General features: G+C 46.1%; 2 non-coding genes and 1 pseudogene across 2 annotated transcripts; 1 reads left to right on the top strand and 2 right to left on the bottom strand.

Annotated features, from left to right (window-relative positions):
- Window positions 1-24,570, top strand: part of LOC137314528 (zinc finger protein 585A-like) — a 915,457-nt pseudogene that overhangs the window by 8,062 nt on the left and 882,825 nt on the right.
- Window positions 19,758-19,840, bottom strand: trnal-cag (transfer RNA leucine (anticodon CAG)). The gene has a single exon. It is a non-coding gene; the product is annotated as a tRNA-Leu (tRNA).
- On the bottom strand, window positions 19,919-19,991 carry trnak-cuu (transfer RNA lysine (anticodon CUU)). The gene has a single exon. It is a non-coding gene; the product is annotated as a tRNA-Lys (tRNA).

Here is a 24,570-nt window from a genome sequence, read left to right as displayed (position 1 = left end):
TCACTGACCTGGGCAGCGCTTTCGGGCAGAGAAATGTTTTTAAACACAATGATCAATAATGAATTGGGAGATGGATACAGGAAGTGAATAAAGTGAGCACCTGATCCACTGGAAGGGCTGAGTGAGGGCGCAGTGCCGGTGGCGAAGGGAGAAGGGATTTTAAGGACCGGGAATTCAACAGGTTAAATCCGGATTCGGGCTCCAGATGGACGAGAAATTGAGCGAAGAGCCGGGAAGATCAGAGGACAGGGGGAGGTGCTGCTGGTTTGTTGCTCTGGGTGAAGAGAGCCGACACGGACCGGCACAAAACGGGAAAGACCAAGATCCGTGGCGGTGAGTTTGATCTTCGGATTGGATTGGAAGAGGCAGCTGCAGGCCGAACGAGTGAGTGAGATTGGGAGAAAGACAAGGAAAATGACATGTCGGAGCTGGAGAGGATTCAGGAACAGATGGTTTGGGAAAACGAATAAACTGAGGCAACGGATGAGGAGACAGATGATTCAATGCAGTGGGAGGAGAGGCTGGGATTCACAGGGAGAGACTGCAGCAGAGTGTTAGAGGAAATCTAATCTATAGGTCCCAGTAACATAATCCATTCAATAAATTCAACCTTTAATTACTTTGGTTATCAGTTTCAATGAACTGCTCATTGGTTGCATAATATGTTCAATAAATTTAATTTGCACAATCAATTAAAATTACATTAAAATACAATAATTGAATTAGCCTCGTCCTTTATTCAATGAAGCTGACACACAGTCTTTAGAATAAAATATCCCAATAATTCAATGCGGTAAAGAAATCACTGATTTTGTTCTTTAATTACATTTCAATTATGTTTATGTATTGAATCAGTAAACAAGTAAATGGAACATTCACATGAACAGACTGAGGACCTGATATCGATAAACACACCCGGCGAGAGTACAATAAAACTCTCACAATCTGACAACATCCTAATAACGCCTTCAAGTCACATTTCCTCTTCATAATTGTACTGGAAGTTTCACCAGTTCATTCCGATCAATTATTCACACCGCTGCTGCTCTCTCTCTCCCCCTCTCTTGGTCTCTGTGTGTGTATCTTTCTCTCTGTCTCTCTCTTTCCCTCCTTTCTTCTCCCCCTAACTCTCGTTTTCCTTCTCAGTTACTTTCTCTATCGCTCCTCTCTATGTCTCCGCACTCTCTCTACTCTCTTTCTCAATGCCCCTTTTTCACTTCCGAGTAAATCCTAACATCCTGCGCCTGCTTTCTCTTCACCAGCCCCGTGTTCCAACGATCCTATTCTTAATGTCAGTTTGTTAAATGGTGAAGCATCTGTGAACAGTTTAATATGGCCACAGATCATCCAAGTCTCCACCTGTTCACCGACACTCTTCACTTCATCTATAATGCATGGAATAAACAGAATTGAATCCCTCTTCCAGACATCTCTCACAATAATTGAAATTCCTTCTCCTGTAATTACAAAGTACAGCGTTAGATGGCGGCATTGTTCAATTAACAAAACACCAACATCACCGCTGCTACTTGTAATCGACAGATAAAGAGAAGGGCTCGTGATTCCAACAGATAAAGTGCAAACTGATACAACATAACCTCAAAATATTGCATTTTACAGTGAATTCATCCACAGTTAATCAGAGAATGAGATTGAAAGAATTAGCATCAAACTCAGTTCAGTAATCAGACATCTGAAGCGGCGTCAGATACACACACAATGAAACAATCTTTCATAACAGTGATAACCAAGAAATACATTGAAATTCCAGTTAAACTGAAGCATGTTATTGGGGAGGGAGGACACTGCACTGCCTCCTTGTAACACTGAGACCGTGAGCTGTCTCATGACCAATCACTGAAAACACATTTATGAAAAGAATATTCCAGGACAGGTTAGTTCCACAACATGAAACTGTTAACAGCTCCCGGTGGTCTGATACCAGCTATTAACCCAGACACCTGATTCCAAAGCATTCCTTACAGACAATATTTCAGTAACAATGCCAAGGTTAGATACACAAGACCATAACGCATACAATGCAACTGCTGCAAGACAAAAAGACAAGAGACTTAGGACAGTCGATCAACTGATAGAACAGAACAGTCCACTGCGTAATACACGATGGGAGAAAAATAGTGCCAAGTACAGTAGCAGAGTTAATATGGATTTACACCATGAACAGCTGAGATAATGGCTTACCTGGAACCCCAACGGTTGCAAGAACAGGATAATAAATACATTCTATCTGATACATTACTGAATATCCCATTTCTGTGAGAAGCAATGACTTCTGTTGGCCTGGAAAAAGCAGCTCCGGCAGGCAGTCTGTGTGGATTCATTACAGCGATCCCTGATTTATACAGGGGGTAAATCTCCACTGACACGGTTATACCCCTGATCATTGCTATTAGTTACAGTCATCTGAACAAACACATTTCTTCAGCAGCTTTGCCTCCGATGTTAATGATGACGTGGATATATCACAAACTTCTCAAAGTTCAGAACTTGTCTTAATGAGACCTCTCTCAGGAATAAAGTGAAAAGCTGCGCTCAGAAAGGACTGGTCCAACAATGAGCGGCTTCATTTGCAGTTTTCATATAATTGTATTGACCATGTTCATTCCTGGTGATTCATTTATACATTTTACAGATTTCTCCATATTATACATTGAATCGAGGGACACAAGCAGACCCGTTTCACTCTATTCCTGCAGTTTCCCAGTTAAGATATGAATTTGGAGTCTCTGACACGAAGGAAGCCTCTAAAAGGGACACCATCCTTTCAGGCATGCCAGAGTAAACAATTTCCCCTATTTGCTCTATAAAAACCCGTCATTACTGTGAACGCCTCTATGAGGTTAATCTTAACCTTAACCTTCTCTGATCTAAGGCGAACAATCCCAGCTTCTCCATTCCCTCCACATAACTGAAGTCCTTCATCCCTGGTATCACCCTGGTAAGTCTCCACTGAACCCTCTCCAAGGCCTTGACATCCTTCTTAAAGTGTGATGCCCAGTGTTGCACACAATAGTCTGGCTGAAGTCTAACCAGTCTTTTGTAAACGTTCAACTTCACTTCCCTATTTGTGTATTCAATGCCCCTGTTTAGAAACCCATATATGAAGTACACTTGCTTAACCGCCTTATCAACTTGCCCTGCTACCTTCAAAGTTTTGTGAATATGCGCCACCAGGTCCGTCTGCTCTTCCACCACCGTCAAAATAGTACATTGACTTACATCGAAATTGGTTTATGCCAGCTTTCATGCTCCACACGAGCCCCCTCCCTCCCCACTTCATCTAACCCTATCAGGATACCCTATTCCTTTCTCCATCTTGTGCTTATCTAGCTCCCCCTTAAATACATCTACGTTATTTTCCCGCAACTACTGCTTGTGGTAGCGCGTTCCATATCCTTACCACTCTTTAGTAAAGAAGTTTCTCCTGAATTCCCTATTGGATTTATAAGTGACTATCTTATATTTATGACCTTTAATTTTGGACTCGCTCAAAAGTGGAAACATTTTCTCTCCATCTACCCTACCAAACTCGATCATTATCTTAAAGGCCTCTATCAGGTCACCCCTCAGCATTCTCCTTTCTGCAGAGAAGAGATCCAGCCTGTTCAGCCTTTCCTGATAAGTATGTCTTCTCACTTCCAGTATCATCCTTGTGAATCTTTTTTGCCCTCTCTCCAATGCTTTTATATCTTTCTCTAATATGGAGACCAGAACTGTGCACAGTACTACAAGTGTGGCCTAAACTAGGCTTCACACAAGTTTAACATAACTGCTTTGCTTATCAATTCTACGCCTCCAGATTTGAACCCCAATGCTTGATTTGCCTTTCATAACTTGTGTCGCTACTTTTAGTGATTTGTGTATCTGTGCCCCAAAATTTTATTCTTCGAGCACTTTCTGTACAATACATGGTGAAATGGCCTGACACGGTGGTCTTTCCCCATAGTCCCTTTGCATAGGCTGCACCTCGCTTCATTACATCCCTCAGCACATACTCCTGGACCTTGCAGTATGTCAGTGGACAACATTCGGTCATGCACAGCTCCATCAGCTGGAAGACCAGCAGGTTTCAGGCGGACCAAGGGGCCTCCTTCACCGAGTTGATGGTCTTCCAGCAGCAGTTGATATCTGTCTTGGTGTGCGTCCCGGGGAACTGCCCGGAGAGCACAGCATCTTGTGTTACTGAGGTATTGGGGATGAACCGTGACAGATACAAACGCATCTGTCTCCAGACCTTCTGCACCAAAGGGCATCCCACCAGGAGATGGACGACGACCTCCTCCCCGCCGCAGCCTCGAGGGAAGCTCACGGTGGTGCTGAGGACAGTGAACCTGCTGCTGATCGGAGCAAAAGTCGGTGACGTCGTCCATGTATTGGGAGGCCTAAACCTGAGAGCATCCGCTGCCTAGGATAGTCACCCCCTGATATCTGCATCCTATCTGATGAACGCAGCAATCTGCTCGATGCAACATACGACCAAGGCCGCGGAGAGATGACAGGCCTGCCTGACTCCAGATCTGATCCGTGAGCTTTCCGACTCCTGCCCGTTGATTAGGACTGTGCTACAGATGTCTATGTAGAGCAGTAAGATCCAATCGCGGATTCCCTCCCCAAATCACATTTTGAAGAGCACGTCCATCATGAACGTGTGGGATATACTGTAAAAGGCCTCGTCCTGGTCCAGGCTGATGAGGCAAGTGTTCACCCCGCTGACCTGCACATAGGCGATCGTATCCCTGAGTGGCGCAATCTATTGGAGATCTTCCTGCCGGGTACAATACAGGCCTGATCCGGGTGGATCACTCGCTCCAGAGCACACTTGAGCCAATTGGCGATGACCTTAGACAGAATCTTGTTGTCAACACTTACATGGAAATGAGTGCCCAATTTCTGATTTCTTCCCTCTCCCCCTTCTCCTTGTAGATGAGGGTGATTATGCCTTTCCTCATGGACTCTGACATGCTGCCTGCCAGAAACAAACCTCCGTACACATCCAGTATGTTTGGGCCTATCCAGTCCCACAGAGCCAAGTACAACTCAACTGGTAAATCATCACTCCCCGGAGTTCTACTCTTCTCGAAGGACTGGACGGCCTTTGTCAGCTCGTCCAAGGTCAGTGGCCGATTCATGCTCCCCCGTTCGCTGTCCTCTAAGACCTCCATGATAGAGGACAGGAAGGACTGGGAGGCCGTGCTGTCTCTGGACTTCGTGTTGTACAGCCCGGCATAAAAGGATTTGCTGATCCTCAGTATGTCGGCCTGTGAAGACGTCACTGTGCCGTCTTCCTCCTTCAGGCTGCTGATCTCAGAGGTCTTTCTGTGCAGCTTCTGGAAGAAGTAGCCCGAGCATTTCTCACCCTGCTCCACGGAGCGGACTCTGGGCTGGAAGATTTCCTTGAGGCCTCGGAGAAGAAGAGCGAGGCTTACTGACCCTTCACTTCCTGGAGTTCCTCCCAGATATCGACCCCCATCGACTGCAGCTGCGGCATATCCTGAATGCTTTTCTGGAGCTGTGCCAATTCCCTCTGCCTCTCTCTCGTCTTCTGAACGCCTTTGAGGATGAAGAACCGCTTGATGTTGGACTTGATCGCTTCCCACCAGTGCACCGTGGAGGCGAAGGGGGGGTTGTACGGTCCTCCAACCTGTGTAATCCCTCTTTAGTTCCTTGATGTTCTCCGGGGTCAACAGTCCCACGTTCAGCTTCCAGATCCCGCTACCCGCCCTCTTGTCCTCCAGCGATTGACAGTCGGCCAGTAGGAGGCAGTGGTCAAGAAGAAACACCGGCTGGACGTGGGTGGACCTGATCTTGAGTGTTGGGGACACAAATAGGAAGTCTATCCTGGAACGGACAGTCCCGTCTGGCCTGGACCAGGTGTACCTCTGCGGCGCTCGGTCTGCCGAGTTGCTGAAGACGACATGAAGCTTTGCTTCTTTCACTGCTTCCATCAGGAGTTTGGAAGTGGTGTCCAGTATTCCGCCGCCCCCGCTGGATCGTCCAGCCGCATTGATGATGCAGTTGAAGCCTCCGGCGAGAACGATCGGCCTGGACGTCGCCAGCAGCATCGGGAGATGCTGGAAGTCCTCCAGAATCTCGGTGTTGAGGATCGTACACGTTAGAATCATAGAATCATAGAAAGTTTACAGCACGAAAGGAGGCCATTCAGCCTATCGAATCAGTGCCGCTCAATGCAACAGCAATCCACTAGTCCCACTCCCCCGCCCTATCCCCGTAGCGCTGCTTTTTTTAACTTTCAAGTGCTGATCCAGTTCCCTTTTGAAGGCCATGATTGAATCTGCCTCCACCATTCCCTCGGGCAGTGCATTCCAGATCATAACCACTGGCTGTGTCGAAAAGTTTTTCCTTTTCTTTTGCCAGTCACCTTAAATCTACACCCTTTGGTTCTTGACCCTTCTGCCAAAGGGAACAGTTTCTCGCTATCTACTCTGTCTGGACACTTCATTATTTTGAATACCTCCATCAAATCTCCTTGAAACCTGTCTGTTCCAAGGAGAAAAACACCAGCTTCTCCAGTCTATCGACGTAACTAAAGTCCGTCATCCCTGGAATCATTCCAGTAAATCTCTTCTGCACCCTCTCTAAGGCCTTCACATCTTTCCTGAAGTGCGGTGCTCAGAAATTGATACAATGCTCCAGTTGTGGCCGAACCAGTGTTTAATAAAGGTTCATCATGACTTCCTTACTTTTGTACTCTATGCCTCTATTGATAAAGCCCAGGATCCGGTATGCTTTTTAACCGCTTTCTCAAACTGTTCTGCCACCTTCAACGATGTATGTCCACATATCCCCAGATCTCTCTGTTCCTGTACGCCTTTTAGAATTGTGTCCTCTAGTTTATATTGCCTCTCCTCGTTTTTCCAACTGAAATGTACCACTTTGCAATTTTCTGCGTTAAATTTCATCTGCTACGTGTCCGCCCATTTCACCAGCCTGTTCATATCCTCTTGAAGTCTATCACAATCCTCCTCACTGTTCACTACCCTTCCAAGTTTCGTGCCATCTGCAAATTTTGAAATTATGCCCTGTACACCCAAGTCCAAGTCATTAATAACTATCAAGAAAAGCAGTGGTCCCAGCCCCAACCCCTGTGGAACACCACTGTACACCCCCTCCAGTCCGAAAAACAACCATTCACCACTACTTTCTGCTTCGTGTCCCTTAGCCAATTCTGTATCCATGTCGCTACTGCCCTCTTTATTCCATGGGCTGCCATATTGATGACAAGCCTACCATGCGGTACTTTATCAAACGCCTTTTGAAAGTCCAGAGACACCACATCAGCTGTACTGTCCTCATGTACCCTCTCTGTGACCTCATCAAAAAACTCTGTCAGGTTAGTTAAACACGATTTGCCTTTAACAAATCCGTGCTGACTTTCCCTAATCAATTCACCCTCGTCCAAGTGACTGTTAATTCTGTCCCGGATTATCGTTTCTTACTTCCCTCAGCAACCTGGGATGCATCCCATCTGGACCGGGTTACTTATCTACTTTAAGCACAGCTAGCCTTTCAATTACCTCTTCTTTACCAATTTTTAGCCCATCCAGTACCTCAACTATATCTTCCTATATTGAGATTCTGGCAGCATTTTCTTCCTTGGTAAAGACAGATGTAATGTATTCATTTAGTACCTCGGCCATCCCCTCTGCCTCCAAGAGTAGATCTCCTTTATGGTCCCTAATCAGGCCCACCCCTCCTCTTATTACACGTTTACTGCTTACATGCCTGTAGAAGACTTTGGGATTCCCTTTTATGTTGGCCACAGTCAGAGCGGGATGTTCTTCTACAGAATGTCTGCTATGCGCAGGCGGCCCTCCACCACCTCCTTAACCTCGGTGATGGTGAATTGAAGTCCTTGCAGCAGAATCCCCAGGCCCGAGGATTGACTATCGTTGATTCCCGACCAGTTCGACTGCCCGTGGGTCCAAATGCGTGACCACTGTCGGTAGTTGCTAAGGTGCGGGATCCCACACTCCTGCAAGAACAGCATGTCCTTCTTCACCCTCGACAGGTCGTTCAGAGTTTCAGCACACCGTGTAGTAGCTTTAATACTACACACGTTTAAGGATGCAATTTTGAAAGCCATTTTAAAAATACAAAGGACAACCATTAACGTCTTCCAATTGCATCAGTCCAGGTTCAACGTTACCGTCCATTTTCAACCCTCGGGCCAGATTTTGCATTGGTGTCATGTGCAGGAACTTCTGGACAGTCCTTGGGCTGACGACATAGGCCTGTCCTCCTTTGGGAGAGAGTCTGCGTTCGGCGGTCAACGGCGGGATTTCTTGTGGTGGTATGTCCGTCACTTCTGCGGCCAAGTCCAGCTCCTCGGCCTTTGCTGTTTGTGCGTTCTCCGTGACTGTCGTGCTGCTCCTAGTGTTCCGGATTTGGGGTGCGTTGGATGCGTCCCTGCTCCCGGTGTCCCAGAGCGGGGTGTTACTGCTCCCGAGTCCCGGGAGCTGGAGCGTGCTGTCTGTCTCACTTCTCCCGGTGGTCCAGAGCGGGATGCTCCTGCTCCCGAGTCCCTGGAGCTGGAGCGTGCTGTCTGTGTCACTTCTCCCGGTGCCCCACCGTGGGATGTTCCTGCTCCCAAGTCCCTGGAGTGGGAGCGTGCTGTCGGTGACACTTCTCCTGGTGCTCCAGAGCGGGATGTTACAGCTCCCGAATCCCTGGAGTGGGAGCGTGCTGTCTGTCTCACTTCTCCCGGTGCCCCAGAGCGGGATGTTCCTGCTCCCGAGCCCCTGGGGCTGGAGCGTGCTGTCTGTGACACTTCTCCCGGTGCCCCAGAACGGGATATACCTGCTCCCGAGTCCCTGGAGCTGGAGCGTGCTGTATGTGTCGCTTCTCCCGGTGCCCCAGAGCGGGATATACCTGCTCCCGAATCCCTGGAACCGGGAGCGTGCTGTCTGTGTCTCTTCTCACTGTTGCGTTTTGCCACTTCCTTTGATGAAGGCGGGGTCTTCCCCCTTTTTTCCTGTTCATCAGTCGAGGAGCAGCAGCTGTTGTCCATTGAGGGCTCGAAGCGCCTTTTGCTGCCGGTCCAACCTTTGATGTCAATTCCCCTGATCCGACAGGACTTCCTCTTTTTCTTTTTCTGTGTGGACCATCCTTCTTCCGCCCCTGGTTCACCTTCCGTCGGCTCAGGGAGAGTCTCGGGGTCGACTGTCGGGGCTTGGTTGGTTTTCTGGACGCTCCCTGCCTTTTCCTTTTCCTCCTCTTGGTCTTTGGCTTTTTCACAGGAGTCGCCGAAGTGGGGGAAGGGGTCTGACCTCCATTGGTGCAGCCACGACTGCGGCTTTCCTCACCTGCGTGGCCTGCCCTCCTGTCAGTCCAGTGCCTGTTGTCCATCTTGCTGCAGTTTCTACAGATCACCACCTTGCAGGAGGCCGCCTCGTGCCCGGGTTTGCCGCAGGAGCGACACACTCTGGGCTGCCCCTGGTACACCGCACACCCACGACTCGTCCCAATCACGAAGCTTGAGGGGAGGTGAGTGATGTTTCGCGGGCCATTCACACTCAGCGTCGCCGTGATGCTCCTCTCGTTCGTCCAGATCACGAACATTACCTCGATGTTGATGCTCCAGTCCGCGCCATCCACGTTTCTCCTGAGGAATGTCAGCACATCCATGACGGGCACATGTGTGTTGAACATGTGGACCGTCAGGGGCCCTTCCTTCCCCAGTGGGAGTGTGAAGAGCGGCTCCTCAGTGTGAAGTGACAGCGGCCCTTCCTTCCCCAGTGAGAGTGTGAAGAGCGGCTCCTCAGTGTGAAGTGACAGCGGCCCTTCCTTCCCCAGTGGGAGTGTGAAGAGCGGCTCCTCAGTGTGAAGTGACAGCGGCCCTTCCTTCCCCAGTGAGAGTGTGAAGAGCGGCTCCTCAGTGTGAAGTGACAGCGGCCCTTCCATCCCCAGTGGGAGTGTGAAGAGCGGTGTGTGTGATAGATGGATAGAGAGATAAATAGATAGAGAGACAGGTAGATAGATAGTTAAATAGATGGATGGAGAGATAGATGGATAGAAAGATATATAGGTAGATAGATGGATAGAGAGAAATATGGATAGAGAGATAGATGGATAGATAGATGGCGAGATAGATAGATAGATAGATACATTTAAAGCAGTGGAGAGGCAACAATACATACAAATCAGTCGAAGTAGATTTATATTGATTTTTAATAAGGTGAAAATAACAATGGATATAGTGAAAGAGATAAAGAAATATAAAATTAGTAGAAAGAGAGCACGATAGACAGATTTATAATTAGAGACAGAGTTAGAGATTGGCAGAAGGAGCGATGGAGAAGTGGAGTAAGTTGGAACATTGGGGGCGGGGAGTGGGTGCAGGAATAGTCTGTCTTTTTGTGATAGTTTAATTGAAATGTATTGATTCAATTGAAGATCAATTAGCAATGGACAACTACAAATTGCCCGGTACAAACTCAAATATCCCTCGCCCCAATAAAGCTATGCTGGTAAAGAAACAACTCTATTGACACCCAAACTGAACGGCATCAAATCAGCAAAGGTTACTTGAAAGGCATCGAGTGATGAGCTTCAGACTAAATGGACTGGAGATGTTGTACTGAGTTAGGCCGACCATGGAAGGCCCTGCAGTGATACTACATATCACGTGTTTCTCTGTTCGAATGTTGAGAAAAGACTCGAAATTAATTGAATCCAACTGCAGTTCCTGAACGGGACTTTCTCTTTCACCTTAATATCCTCTAAACAGATCCGCCGCCTATCAAAGTCAACCTGCTTGACCTGTTCGGACTTTGACATTTGAGTTAATGATTAGTTTTGGGGTACATCGGAACATAGGAAGAGGAGTAGGCCAATCAACCCCTCGTGCCTGCTCCACCATTTGATAAGATCATGGCTGATCTGTGATCTAACTCCATATACCTGCCTTTAGCCCATATCCCTTCATACCTTTGGTGGCCAAAAAGCTATCTATCTCAGATTTAAATTTAGCAATTGAGCTAGTATCAATTTTCCGTTTGCAGAAGAGAGTTCCAAACTTCTACCACCCTTTGTGTGCAGTACTGTGTTAGTTTGAGGTGCTGGATTCTTTTGAGGAACACTCTTGGTTTGAGGTGCTGTAATTGTTTGAGGAACACTCTTGGTTTGAGGTGCTGTAATTGTTTGAGGAACACTATTCGTTTGAGGTGCTGTAATTGTTTAAGGAACACTATTACTTTGAGGTGCTGTATTTGTTTGAGGAACACTATTAGTTTGAGGTGCTGTATTTGTTTAGGTCCAGTATTAGTTTGACGTGCTGTATTTGTTTGAGGACCATTAATAGTTTGAAGTGCTGTATTTGTTTAGGTCCAGTATTAGTTTGGGGTACTGTATTAGTTTGAGGAACACTATTAGTTTGAGGTGCGGTATTTGTTTGAGGAACACTATTAGTTTGAAGTGCTGTATTGTTTGAGGAACACTATTAGTTTGACGTGCGGTATTTGTTTGAGTTCCTATATTAATTCGAAGTACAGTATTCGTTTAAGGTGCTGTATTAGTTTGAGGTGCTGTATTAATTCGAGATACGGTATCAGTTTGAGGTACTGTATTTGTTTGAAGTACTGTATTAATTCGAGGTACAGTATTAGTTTGAGGTGCTGCGTTAGTTTGAGATGCTGTACTAATTTAAGGCAATATATTAGTTTGAGGTACTGTATTAGCCTGAGGTGCTGTATCAGTTTGAGGTGTTCTTTAGTTTGAGGTGTTGTATTGGCTTGAGGTGCTCTATTAGTATGAGGTGCATATTAGTTTGAGGTGCTGTATTAGTTTGAGGTGTTGTAGTAGTTTGTGGTTTTATATTAGTTTCAGAATCTGTATCAGTTTGAGGTGCTGTATTAGATTAAGGTGTTGTATTCGTTTGAGATGCTGTATTAGATTGAGATGCTGTATGAGTTTGAGGTATTATATTAGTTTCAGGTTCTGTATCGGTTTGAGGTACTGTATTAGTTTAAGGTGTTGTATTTGTTGGAGGTAGTGTATTAGTTTGAGGTACTTTATTAGTTTGAGACGATGTATTAGCTTGAGGTATTATATTAGTTTCAGATTCTCTATCCGTTTGAGGTACTGTATTAGTGTAAGGTACTGTTTAATTTGAGAAGCTCTATCAATTTGAGGTGTTATATTAGTTGGGGTATCTGTATTGTGAGGAAAGAGTTAGTCTTTATATTGAAGTAATATTAACCTTTTGCTTTTGACTCTTAAGTAAGGAAGTATAAATCTCTGTTGGGAGAATGAAACTACAATCATAAGACAGATTTGCTTCATTTGATATCCATGCATATGATTAATATAGAGACTGGTAGATTCTGAAGTCCAGAAATTCTTTGATTTTAGCTGATATCATTATACTCGTAAGTTTAATTATTCTTTCGATATAAACAATTCTCTGACCATTGTAACAAGGCCTTTAAATCATTCAGAGCTGGTGTGTATGTGTGTCAGACAGCATTGTGTGCTATTCGTCTTACCAGCTTCACAGGGAAGCAGGAGAGGTGTGACATCTGTATGATTGCTACGTATCATTCCAAGCTGACGCAGCGGGAAAGGGCTGTACTGGTGAGAGATAAACACCATTCTGCTTTCTGGTCAATGGGCAAGGCCATATGTTTTAACTAACAAGTTCAAAAGTTCTAGTTATAATTAATGCCTAAAGCAGAACACCTGGCTGTGTGGAAGGAGCCTGTTTGCACCACAAGGCGACATCTAGTGGAGGAGTGTAGTTAGGTGATGAGGGAAGTGATACTCTGATAACATGGACAATGCTGGAAACCCTCAGCAGGTCAGGCAGCATCTGTGGGGAGAGAAACAGGGTTAATGTTTCAGGTCAATGACCTTTCATCAGAACCACGTTGGGCAGTTGTGTTAGGTAATAGTATGAAACATGGGAATTGTTTCACTCATGTGGGGTGATTTGGAGACTTTTCAGTCTTTGGAAGTTCAAGATCAAAAGTAAAATAAGGGCTCCTCCGGGATTTGAACCAGGACCTCTTATATATTTGGATTAATAACCACAAAGCGAGAATCAACCCCTGGATGAACCAGCCCACGGATACAAAACAATGCACTCAAGAGTCAGCTATCGTAAAACACTTTTTGGTGGCTATCCTTGATAAGCAATTATGAGTACAGGTTGCAAAGACTAGACTTGCATTCCCTTGAGTATAGAATATTAAGGGGTGATCTAATTGAGGTGTTTAAGATGATTAAAGGATTTGACAGGGCAGATAGAGACTATTTCCACTGGTGGGGAGACTCCAGAACAAGGGTGTGTAACGTTAAAATTAGAGCTTGGCCGTTCAGGGGTGATGTCAGGAAGCACTTCTTCACACAAAGGGGAGTGGAAATCTGGAACTCTCTCCCCTAAAAAGCTGTTGAGGCTGGGGGTCAATTGAAATTTCAAAACTGAGATTGATAGATTTTGGGGCTAATTCGGGAGTTTAATGACTTTGACATTTTTTTCCCTGTGACTTGTATAGTTTCGATCGATGAAATGTTCGTGAAAAGTGTCAGTGTAAAGAGAGTCAGCAGGTCATGTTTTCCATTGACACTTCCTTCAGACCTGAGACCGAAAAGTTTGTCGTTTTCATAGTGTAGCGGTTATCGTGTTCACCAGTTACATGCAGAAAGTGCCCGATTTGATCTCGGAGGGAAGCATTTTGTTGGGATTTGCTCCCCATAAACCTCCAGGGTCGAGTTTCTTCAAGTGTGAAAGGGGATACAAACCTTTTTAAATTTAACAGCGGCTGCACCGGATTCCTGGTATAATAAGCACGAAACATTTTTAAGCAGACTCCTAAAATACAGTATGTAAAATGGTAAGGGATAAAAGTTCATGAAATGCAAAGCGCAAAGATTTATTAACGTTTCAATTGTCAGTTCGCAAACAAGTTAGCATTTCCTTCAGTGTGTAACAGAACGTATGAATGGTGATTGAAAAGAACAATAAGTGTCTCACAGACTTGAATTATTTTTGTGCAATGAACTATTCCCAACCACAAGGGAACACTGCATCAATCATATATATTTAAGTAAGTAATAAGTATATTTACATATATAATCGATGCCATCAGTTAACCTCGTGGCGCAACGGTAGCGCATCTGACGCCAAATCAGAAAGCTGCGTGTCCAAATCACGACGAAGTTACTATTTATCTTACCATTCATAGGAGCCTGGATCATTTCGGAATTAATGCTTTTTAACAATAAACGGAACTTTGGTCACTAGTTCTGCGGTGCCAGGGAGGGAAGCTTCTTTTCAAAATAAACTGCTGGTAGCGGTGAACAAGTTCAGGCACAGCAGGTGTTGGGACAAGTGAGTGAACCGTCTTAGTTCAGTTGGTTGTTGCTTAAACGCCCGGGTGCTTGATTCTGACACATTGATGGGCCCGACAGACAAGGAAGAAGCAGTGTCCTCAGGCTTGGCTAGCTCAGTCGGCAGAGGCATTCACCTCAGGATCGTGGGTGCTAGTTTCAACTTTTATGCTGCACTCATGAGCGGACCCCAGCGCTCCATTTTCGCTGAAATGGAGAATTTCTCCGCCACCTTTTTCTTGATATCACAATTGCAGGCGTGGGAGTGAAAACGGCCCTCCGCTTCACTGTGAGTGCAAGAGACAAGTCTGTCGGTGCCGCGTGGCGTCCAATGAATGACAAAACTTTGAAAGAAGAGTTAGTGATTCAGGTGCACAAACCTCGGTGGTGGATAAGAGATTTTTTTGTCAGAGCTTCCAGCCTTGCCTTCATCTCTTGCCCTTTGCAAGGCACTTTTTCCGGTTTAAATGTACAAACAGGATGAGTTGGTGATCGGGGGGACTGCAGGAGATTCAGCGGCCCCGGGTGAGACACAGAAAAATCCGCCCAAGCCCTGTCCCAATGTACGTTTGTGGAAGTAAGCACGAGAGGGGACGGTGTAACGTTCCAGTCAAACCTTCTGTCCGGGAACGCCTCGATTTTAAAATTCTCATCCTTGCTTTCAAATCCCACCATGGCCCTCGCCCCACCCTACATCTGTAACCTACAACCCTCCCAGATCATGTGGCTACAAGGGCAGGTCAGAGGATCGGTATTCTGCGGCGAGTGACTCACCTCCTGACTCCCCAAAGCCTTTGCACCATTTACAAGGCACAAGTCAGGAGTGGATGATTGCAGCTCCAACAACACTCAAGAAGCTCGACACCATCCAAGACAAAGTAGCCCGCTTGATTGGCATCCCATCCACCACCCTAAACATTCATTCCCTTCACCACTGGCGCACTGTGGCTGCAGTGTGTACCATCCACAGGATGCACTGCAGCTGCAGCAGCTCGCCAAGGCTTCTTCGACAGCACATCCCAAACCCGCGACCTCTACCACCTAGAAGGACAAGGGCAGCAGGCACATGGGAACAACACCACCTGCACGTTCCCCTCCAAGTCACACACCATCCTGACTTGGAAATATATCGGCCGTTCCTTCATCGTCGCTGGAACTCACGACATAACAGCACATGGACTGCATCGGTTCAAGAAGGCGGCTCAACACCACCTTCTAAAGGGCAATTAGGGATGGGCACTAAATGCCGGCCTCGCCAACGACGTCCACATCCCATGAACGAATAAAAACAATCTGTGCTCCTCCAATTCTGGCCTCTTGCGCATCCTCGATTTTAATCGCTCCACCATTGGCGGCCGTGCCTTCAGCTGCCGAGGCCCGAAGCTCTGGAATTCCCTCCCTAAACCTCTCCGCCTCTCTCTCCTTTAACACATACCTTAAAACCTAACTCTCCGACTCAGCTTTTGGTAACCTGTCCCAATATCTCCTTATGTGGCTTAGTGTCAAGTTTTGTTTAATAACGCTCCTGTGAAGCACCTTGTGATGTTTTACTACGTTAAAGGCGCTATATAAATGCAGGTTGTGTCCTCTGGTTATCGACCCTCCTGCCAATGGAAACAACTACTCCCCATCCATTCTATCAAAATCCCCTCATAATTTGAACACCTCTATTAAATCTCCCCTTCACCTCTTTTTGCTCGAAGGAGAACAATCCCAGCTTGTCCAGTCTCTCCACATAACCCATCCCCGGACACGATGGAAGGCGGAGGGTTGCAACCAGGTTTGCAAATTATTGCCAGTCGGGAGCTGGACAAATCGAAAGGAACCGAAATGACAAACAGCTTTGTGAATCTGTCGATACGCTTTGGGAAACAGAATTGGAGACAAATAAAGGACTGACCAGACAGGCGGCCAAGACGCAGCTGAGTCGGCATGTTCCCCTGGAACAGGTACTCTGATGCTGTAATTGAAATTAAGAGGTCGGAGCCATTTGAAGCGTTCCCAGTTGCTGCAGATCAGGGATCAAAACCTGACATCAGCGCAAGAACGCTCACAACACTTCATCTTTATTTGTTCATGGGATGTGGGCGCCGCGTCGCTGGCGAGGCCGGCATTTATTACCCATCCTTAATTGCCCTTGAGAAGGTGGTGGTGAGCCGCCTCCTTGAACCGCTGCAGTCCGTGTGGCGAAGGTTCTCCCACAGTGCTACTGAGTGACAGACAAAGGACCGGTGGGCGCGCCGGTTGCAGGAGAGCTGGTTGTCGGTGATATCGACGCTGTGAGCGAGACCAGACCGTTTCCATGTTTCCACAAACAATGTCCCATCCTTTGTTTCTGGAAAAGTAACACTGATAGTTGTCAATTGCATTTCTGTGGCTGCAACTTGTAACTTTGGCTAGGTGACACGCTGCTTTAGTGTATCTTGCAAACACGTGCATTGGGTGGTCTCTGTGGCGCAATCGGTTAGCGCATTCGGTTGTTAATCAAAAGCTTTGGTGGTTTGAGCCCAGCCAGGAACGAAAGTTGCACCTTTTTCTTCCCACTTTCGGATTCATTGCCTCATTCTGATCGCCCTGAAGCCGGTGCCAGGTTTTAATTCCTGATCTGCAGTAACTGGGAGCACTTTGAATGGCTCCGATCTCGTAATCTCATTTCAAGTTTTCGAATGTGTGATTTGGCTACAAGAAAACACTCTGTGAACAATGTCATCTGAGCATGCCTGATTCGCTATAGTTCAAACTGCGGTCGGATATCAGGCACATGAAAAACAGTGAAATGTTTGTGTGGGCGCGATGCTCTGGGATTCCCTGCCTGACCATCACCACCGATCCTTCTCTGCAGCCTTCCGAAATACAGCGCAGTAAATGTATCCCTGTGAAATCAGCTTGGCTGAGGCGTTATGTCCCGAACACGGGACTGCATGCTTCAGGTTTCCGTCGTGTCGTGGTTATCACGTTCGCCTAACACGCGAAAGGTCCCCAGTTCGAAACCGGGCGAAAACCTTGTTCCCATTAAAAATGAGTAAATATTTAACGATTCACACTGCTGATGAAATGTGAACAAAGTCCATAACTTGCAGCCCGCTGAGAGCAGGCGATGAAAGACCCGTGATATTGGGGGTGAAGGCTGCTTCCAATACTGTCCCACACCCGGTGGGACCTGGCGGAAATTTGATGAGTTCTATCTATTCAACCAAGGTGGGATAAATGAAACTGTGTTTGAGAAACATTCATGCATACAATAACATCCTGGATCCTGTCTTCAGAGTGCGTGGCGCAAAGGTCTGACTCCAGATCAAAAGTCTGCGTGTTCACATCACATCGGGGTCACTGTTTCTTTCACCGCTCACATGAGACTGGATAATTCCCGAATGAAGGTTTTAATTGCTTTTTCACAGAAAAGAAACAGGTGTTTGGCCCAAAACCTGATTCAGTACCGACCCAGTGGCAGGGAGGGGAGAGCCTGATACCCTCATTTATTTCATGCAACAAACTGACACCAACACTGGTATTGATTCAAAATCGACCTGCAGATGGACACACACAGAAGAAAGAGAACCACAGAAACAGACAGCAACGACTTGCATATATATCTGAAAACATTGCTTTTAACGTGGTCAGACGATTTAAGCTCGGTGAACTTGCTTCAGCTTTCTGAAATGTACTTCTCCATCCTTCAGAGGCCAGGGGAAATATATTTTTTGCCTTTCGAAAAAAGACGCGAAAAGCAGAGACATGTTTTGTTTTCAACACGGCTGGTGAAATGGCCGGACTATCATAAATTAGGAGTCGCCTTTGAAACATTTAAAGGCGACTATCTAAAAATCACTTAGTGCAAATTTAAAATCACGGTCACTATTCATTTTGGTCTGAAAGAAATAACAATAAACATGTCAGTCAATGCCCGCGGTGAGACGGTGTCGAACTTGTTTGTTGTGAAGTTCACCGCTGGGCTAAAGCTGACGCCGTTTAAAAAACGCGAACCCACTCAATGTAAAGGATGAGCTCATAAGCAACAGGTCCCGTCATCGTCAAACACCTCCTTTCTTGTTCAATAGAGGGAGCAGAGGCGTGTACATCATCAGACACCAGCAACTTTTACAAATGGAACAGGTGAAGGCACAGATGCAAGTTCCAAATATTTTCAATGCAAAGTTATTTCACTTTATTTAAAGTGCCGTGAGACTGAAAACGGGTCCCAGATGATTTGCGTTCACTCGTGACTTGTTTTCCAGTGTTTGTCCTTCAGGTTTGCAATTCAATTTGTATTGGATATTGAAGATATTTCAGGATGATTGCACAACATACCATGTGTAAAGCAACCATCTTGATAACTTCAATCATCACACACTCTACATCGACGCTGCAGAGGCCCCAGCACCCCTTTCAATATTGTTTTTCTTAACTCACAGTTTTCAAAAGGGAATTGGATAAACGCTTGGACGGAAACATTTTCAGGGCAATGGAGAAACAGCAGGCGAGTGGTACTAACTGGACAGCTCGTTCAGAGAGCAGGCACAGGCACGATGGGCCGAATGGTATCCGAATAGCGCTGTCTTATTCTATGATTCGATTAATAGATCAATTTCCGCCTTTCACTGAGCCTCCCTAAATGGAGCGCAGTAATCGTGTCCCTGTGAAATGAGCTCCTGAACAGTAATACGGAAATTAGCGTGGCTGAGCGGTTTGAAACTCTGGTTAGCCTCCGAACAGGAAATTTCCTCTCTGAGTTTGATTAGTTTATCAATTATCTCCCCGCTTTCCATCTTAAATGTCTTTACATATTTTTTGATCTCTTCTTCTACTGCCATGCCCACAATACCAGTCTCCCTGGTAAATACTGAAGCAAAGTGATTATTGAATATTTCTGCCATTTCGCTGTCATTGCCTGTGAGTTTGTCGTGTGTATCGCTAAGTGACCCTATTCCTGTCCTAAATTTTCTTTGGCTGTTGTTGTGTCTCGAATACTTTGCTTTTTTTTATATTCCTTTTTGCCTTTCCAATAGTTCTTTAGACTTCTTTCCCAGTCTTTTCACATTCCCCTCTCTCCTTTATTGTCCAGTGTGTGCCTTTTTCTTCAGTTTCAATTTTACCCTTATTTCTTTATTCATCCCTGGTGTGTCATTTCTGGCTAGTTTGTTCTTGCTTTTCAGTGGGATATATTTCTCCTGGACTCTATTGATCACCGTTTTAAATGTTTCCCACTGTTGTTCTATTTCTTTGTCCAGGTCATTAATATGTCAAACATTTCACCGTTTGAAACTTCTCAAGTCACATTTCCATCACAAAGCCAGTTGCTTTTGTGGGAGGAGCAACTCAACTTGGTCGAAAAATCAGCTGCAGCCCAATCCACCAATAAAATATTTTCACGTCTTAGTAAAAGTAAGGAATGTCAGAAGTGGGATTCGAACCCACGCCTCCAGAAGAGACTGCGACCTGAACGCAGCGCCTTCGACCGCTCGGCCATCCTGACTACCGAATGCATATTCCATTCTGCATTATTTCTGCACTGTTGGTCAGTGAACTGAGCATAAAATTTGAAAATCGCACTCGCCCAAAGTGGGGCTCGAACCCACGACCCTGAGATTAAGAATCTCATGCTCTACCGACTGAGCTAGCCGGGCATGGTTACTTTAATCGCCTTGTCTGTTATTGCAGCAACCAGGAGAAAGACTCCATTTCAAATTATTGGAATCATTTCTGAGGGCTCGGATAAACTGTCACTTCGAAAGGCACGGACTCATCAAGGACAGTCAGCATGGATTTGTTCAGGGGAGGTCGTGTCTGACTAACCTGATTGAATTTTTCGAGGAGGTGACAAGGAGGATCGATGAGGGTAGCGCAATTGATGTCGTCGACATGGATTTTAGCAAGGCTTTTGAAAAATTCCCAAATGGCAGATTGGTCGAAAAATTAAAGGCCCATGGGATCCAAGGGAATGTGACTTGTTGGATCCAAAATTAGCTCAGTGGCAGGAAGCAAAGGGTAATGGTCGATGGGTGTTTTTGCGGCTGGAAGGCTGTTTCCAGTGGGGTGCCGCAGGGCTCGGTACTTGGTCCTTTGCTTTTTGTGGTACACATTAACGATTCGGACTTAAACGGAGGGGGCATGATGAAGAAATTTGCGGGTGACACAAAAATAGGCCGTGTGGTTGATATCGAGGTGGAAAGCTGTAGACTGTCGGGGTTCAGGCAATTTTCTGATAACAAAGCACTCAATCTATTCCTGAACGAATTTTGAACGAAAATGTGCGTTTGACCCGGCACAGGCACGATGGGCCGAATGATCTCCTCTTGTGGACTAACATAATACGATGATACTAAGTGTTGTCAGACGGAAAAGCAACATATTCCAAATAAGAGCAGAGAGAGGAAACTCGTCTAACAGCACAACAGCACGGTGAGATATTGTATTTGAGAAGGATGAGGAGGGATAGTTTATCATGGTGGTAGTCACATAGGGTATCAATTGTGACTTTGATAAGGACCATTTCATGCTGCGACAGGGGCGGAAACCTCATTGGAGAGATTCAGCCCGGGCGCGGCCCCATCGTGCGCGGTGAGACAGAGGCGGGTGGGGGAAGTGTCAGAGCTGGGGCTCACCGGTGGAAGCAGCATAAAAGTTTAAAACGGTACTCGCCCAACGTGGGCTCAAACCCACCACCCTGAGAGTTTTTAAAGCAAAGGGGGAACAGCCACTGTCTGTATCTCTTGCTGCACTTGAAACAACACATTCCAACTGCGAGCAGAGAGAGAACACCATTCAGTTGCCCATTGTTTAGTGAAATATTATCAATTTCCGTAGTGTAGCGGTTATCACGTCTGCTTTGTACACAAAAAGTCCCCAGTTCGATTCCAGGCAGGAACATTATGTTGGAACTTGGTCTCCATGAACATCCACATCGATTTTCTTCTCCTGCCAAAAAGGGAGACAGTGGCTGTTCCCTGATTCTTTGGAAGCTGCATCTTTTACTTCATTAAACAGTTTACTTTGAGTGAGAGAAAACTGATCCACAGTGACGCTCTTTTCAAGTTTTATTCCCTTTTAATCTGGAAGGATACATTTGCTTTGGACAGAGTGGCTTTTGAAACGAGTTGTCGGGTGGAATCGACAAGCCTTTTCCGCTGGTGGGGTCAAGGGAACCAAACCAAACATCCACCAAGTTCTCCCGAATTATCAGGTTCAATGGGAAACCGACCAACAAAAGCCCTTTCATTGACCGTGGAGGTTCAGACATTTTTCTGATAACAAAGCGCTCAATCTATTTCTCTTGTCTACTTCCCGATGTTTCCTGATACTGTTTGCATCTCTGCCCTGTGTTTATCTCACTCCGTGTCCACCTGCAGGGTGGTTTTTGAACGAAGACGTGTGTTTGTCTTCTGTTCGTAATAAAGTCAGTGCGGTTTGACGTGTTGTGACTCAAAGGTGCACTTGCCCTGCTGGTGAGCAGAGGCAAGTGCTCGAGCAAAACAGACGTTTTCGGGCAGATGCACAAAGCTTTCAGGTTGAAGAAAGGAACGGAGGTCTCCTGTGCCTCAGCGCCAACATGTTAAGCTGTAGGCTGTCTGTAAAGTAAAGAAAACGGCTTTGAGCTAATTTCTGCTTACTCCAAAAGCACGTTCGCTGGTTCCAACCAGAATCCTAAGGATGACTTTTATCTGTTAATTGTATTACAGTCCTCCGCTGTACCAGCTGATCGATCAAAGGGAAGCAGCAAAGATTGCTCTCTTTGGTAAATGTTCATTGTGCGCCTTTTGACACTCCCGGACTCGTGGAGTCACATGTGCATGACCGAGACTGACTCGGTTCCTGCTCATAGCGCATCGTTGTGGGAGTGTGAGCTGTTACTTTCTCTGCACACCCGAGAGGCGAATGCAGCAGTGGACACCGTGTCTTATGACAAATCAGAAGATTGTCTGGTCAACTCCAACCTGACTGGGTTGTTTTTGCAAACTGTCCATTACTTTATGACTTTTAATAGCTTGCAAATTGCCCTAATTGGAAGTGCTGCCTGGAAGTCTCCACCGTTCGTGCACTCTTAACAGAGCAGGAAATGCATTAGTTTTATTCACTTTGCAAATCCTGAGTTCAATCCAAAGAAAAGATACCAGGACCCGTGAAGCTTTTTTCCATGTCTCACTTTATCTTTCCATCTTTGCGAAACACCAAAATCAAAAACGTTTGCTGACTGCAGCACACCAAAAGATTTACTGCCCCTTGACCTCTATTTATCGAAGCTCAGGATTCACGTGGGTTATGGATTTGCTGAAAACTGACACCATTTTTGTTTCGGGACAATTCCCCAAGGTAAAAAAAGTGAGTGGAAAATGCGGACATCGATCCCAGTACTTCTCGCATGCTAAGCAAGCACTCTACCATTTGAGCTAATTCCCCAGTTACGGTGGTGACTTTGCCCTTCACAATAATCGCTTAACATTCGTCTCCAGGCAGTGCCACGAATTGCCACCTCCCTGAATGCATTCAATGCTCCAATCCGCGGTCTCGATTGTTCGCAATTGAGCAACAGCAGAACGGGAAGGCACAGTCATCGTGAATGATGCCGAGAAGAGCCCGAGCCTGCGGAACGCAGACGAGGTCATCGGAAAAGAACAGCAGCCCGAGCTTGAGGAAACAGCGAGAGCTCTGTCTGTCTGTCGGTCTGACTGACTGATGGAAGGCTTATTTGCCAGAAAATGAGTGCGGTTTGACGTGTTGTTATTCAAAGGTACGCCCTGCTGGTGAGCAGAGGCAAGTGCTCGAGCAAAACAGCCGTTTTCGGGCAGACACAAAAAACTTTCAGGTTGAAGAAAGGAAAGGAGGTCTCCTGTGCCTCAGCGCCAACATGTTAAGCTTTTGGTTGTCTGTAAAGTAAAGAAAACGGCCTTGAGCTAATTTCTGCTCACTCCAAAAGCACGTTCGCTAGTTCCAACCAGAAACCTAAGGATGACTTTTATCTGTTAATTGTATTGCAGTCCTCCGCTGTACTAGCTGAACGATCGAAGGGAAGCAGCCAAGATTGCTCTCTTTGGTCAATATTCACTGTGCGCCTTTTGACACTCCCGGACTCGTGGAGTCACGTGTGCATGACCGAGACTGACTCATTTCCTGCTCAGACCGCAGCGCTGTGGCAGTGTAAGCTGCTACTTTCTCTGCACACCCGAGACCAGTGGAGCAGTGGATTTCGTGTCTAATGAGAAATCAGAAGATTGTCTGGACAACTCCTACCTGACTGGATTGTTTTTGCCAACTGTCCATGGCTTTATGACTATAGATAGCTTGCAAACTTACCTTATTGATAATGCTGCCTGGCAGTCTCCACCGTTCATGCGCTTTTCATACAGCAGGGAGTGCATTAGTTTTATTAACTTTGTAAATCCTGAGTTCAATCCATAGAAAAGATATCAGGACCTGTGAAGCTTTTTTCCATGTCTCACTTCATCTTTCCATCTTTGCTGAACACCAAAATCAAAAACTTTTGCTCGCTGCAGCACACCAAAAGATTTGCTGCTCCTTGACCTCTCTTCATCGAAGCTGAGGATTGACGTGGCTTCTGGATTTGCTGAGAACTGACACCATTTTCGTTTCGGGACAATTCCCCAAGGTAAAAAAGTGAGTGGAGAATGCGGGCATCGATCCCGCTACTTCTCGCATGCTGAGCGAGCGCTCTACCATTTGAGCTAATTCCCCTGTTTGGCGAATCTATTTGCCCTTCACAATAGTCGCTTTACACTCGCCTCCAAGCAGCGCCACGAATTGCAACCTCCATGAATTTTTTCAATGCTTTGCTCCAATACGCGGTGTCGAGTATTCGCAAGTGAGCAACAGCAGAACGGGAAGGCACAGTAATCGTGAATGATGCCGAGAAGAGCCCGAGCCTGCGGAAGGCATACGAGGTCATCGGAAAAGAACAGCCGCCCGAGTTTGAGGAAAATGTGAGAGCTCTGTCTGACTGAAGAATGGAAGGCTTATTTGCCTGAAAGTGAGCGCGGTTTGACGCGTTGTTACTCAAAGGTACGCCCTGCTGATCAGCAGAGGCAAGTGCTCGAGCAAAACAGCCGTTTTCGGGCAGACACAAAAAGCTTTTGGTTTCAGAAAGGAAAGGACGTCTCCTGTGCCTCAGCGCCAACATGTGAAGCTGTAGGCTGTCTGTAAAATAAAGAAAACGGCCTTGAGCTAATTTCTGCTTACTCCAAAAGCACGTTC

This window comes from Heptranchias perlo, unplaced genomic scaffold (assembly GCF_035084215.1).
Source record: "Heptranchias perlo isolate sHepPer1 unplaced genomic scaffold, sHepPer1.hap1 HAP1_SCAFFOLD_52, whole genome shotgun sequence".
NCBI lineage: Eukaryota > Metazoa > Chordata > Chondrichthyes > Hexanchiformes > Hexanchidae > Heptranchias > Heptranchias perlo.
This window is presented reverse-complemented; position numbering and strand designations above follow the sequence as displayed.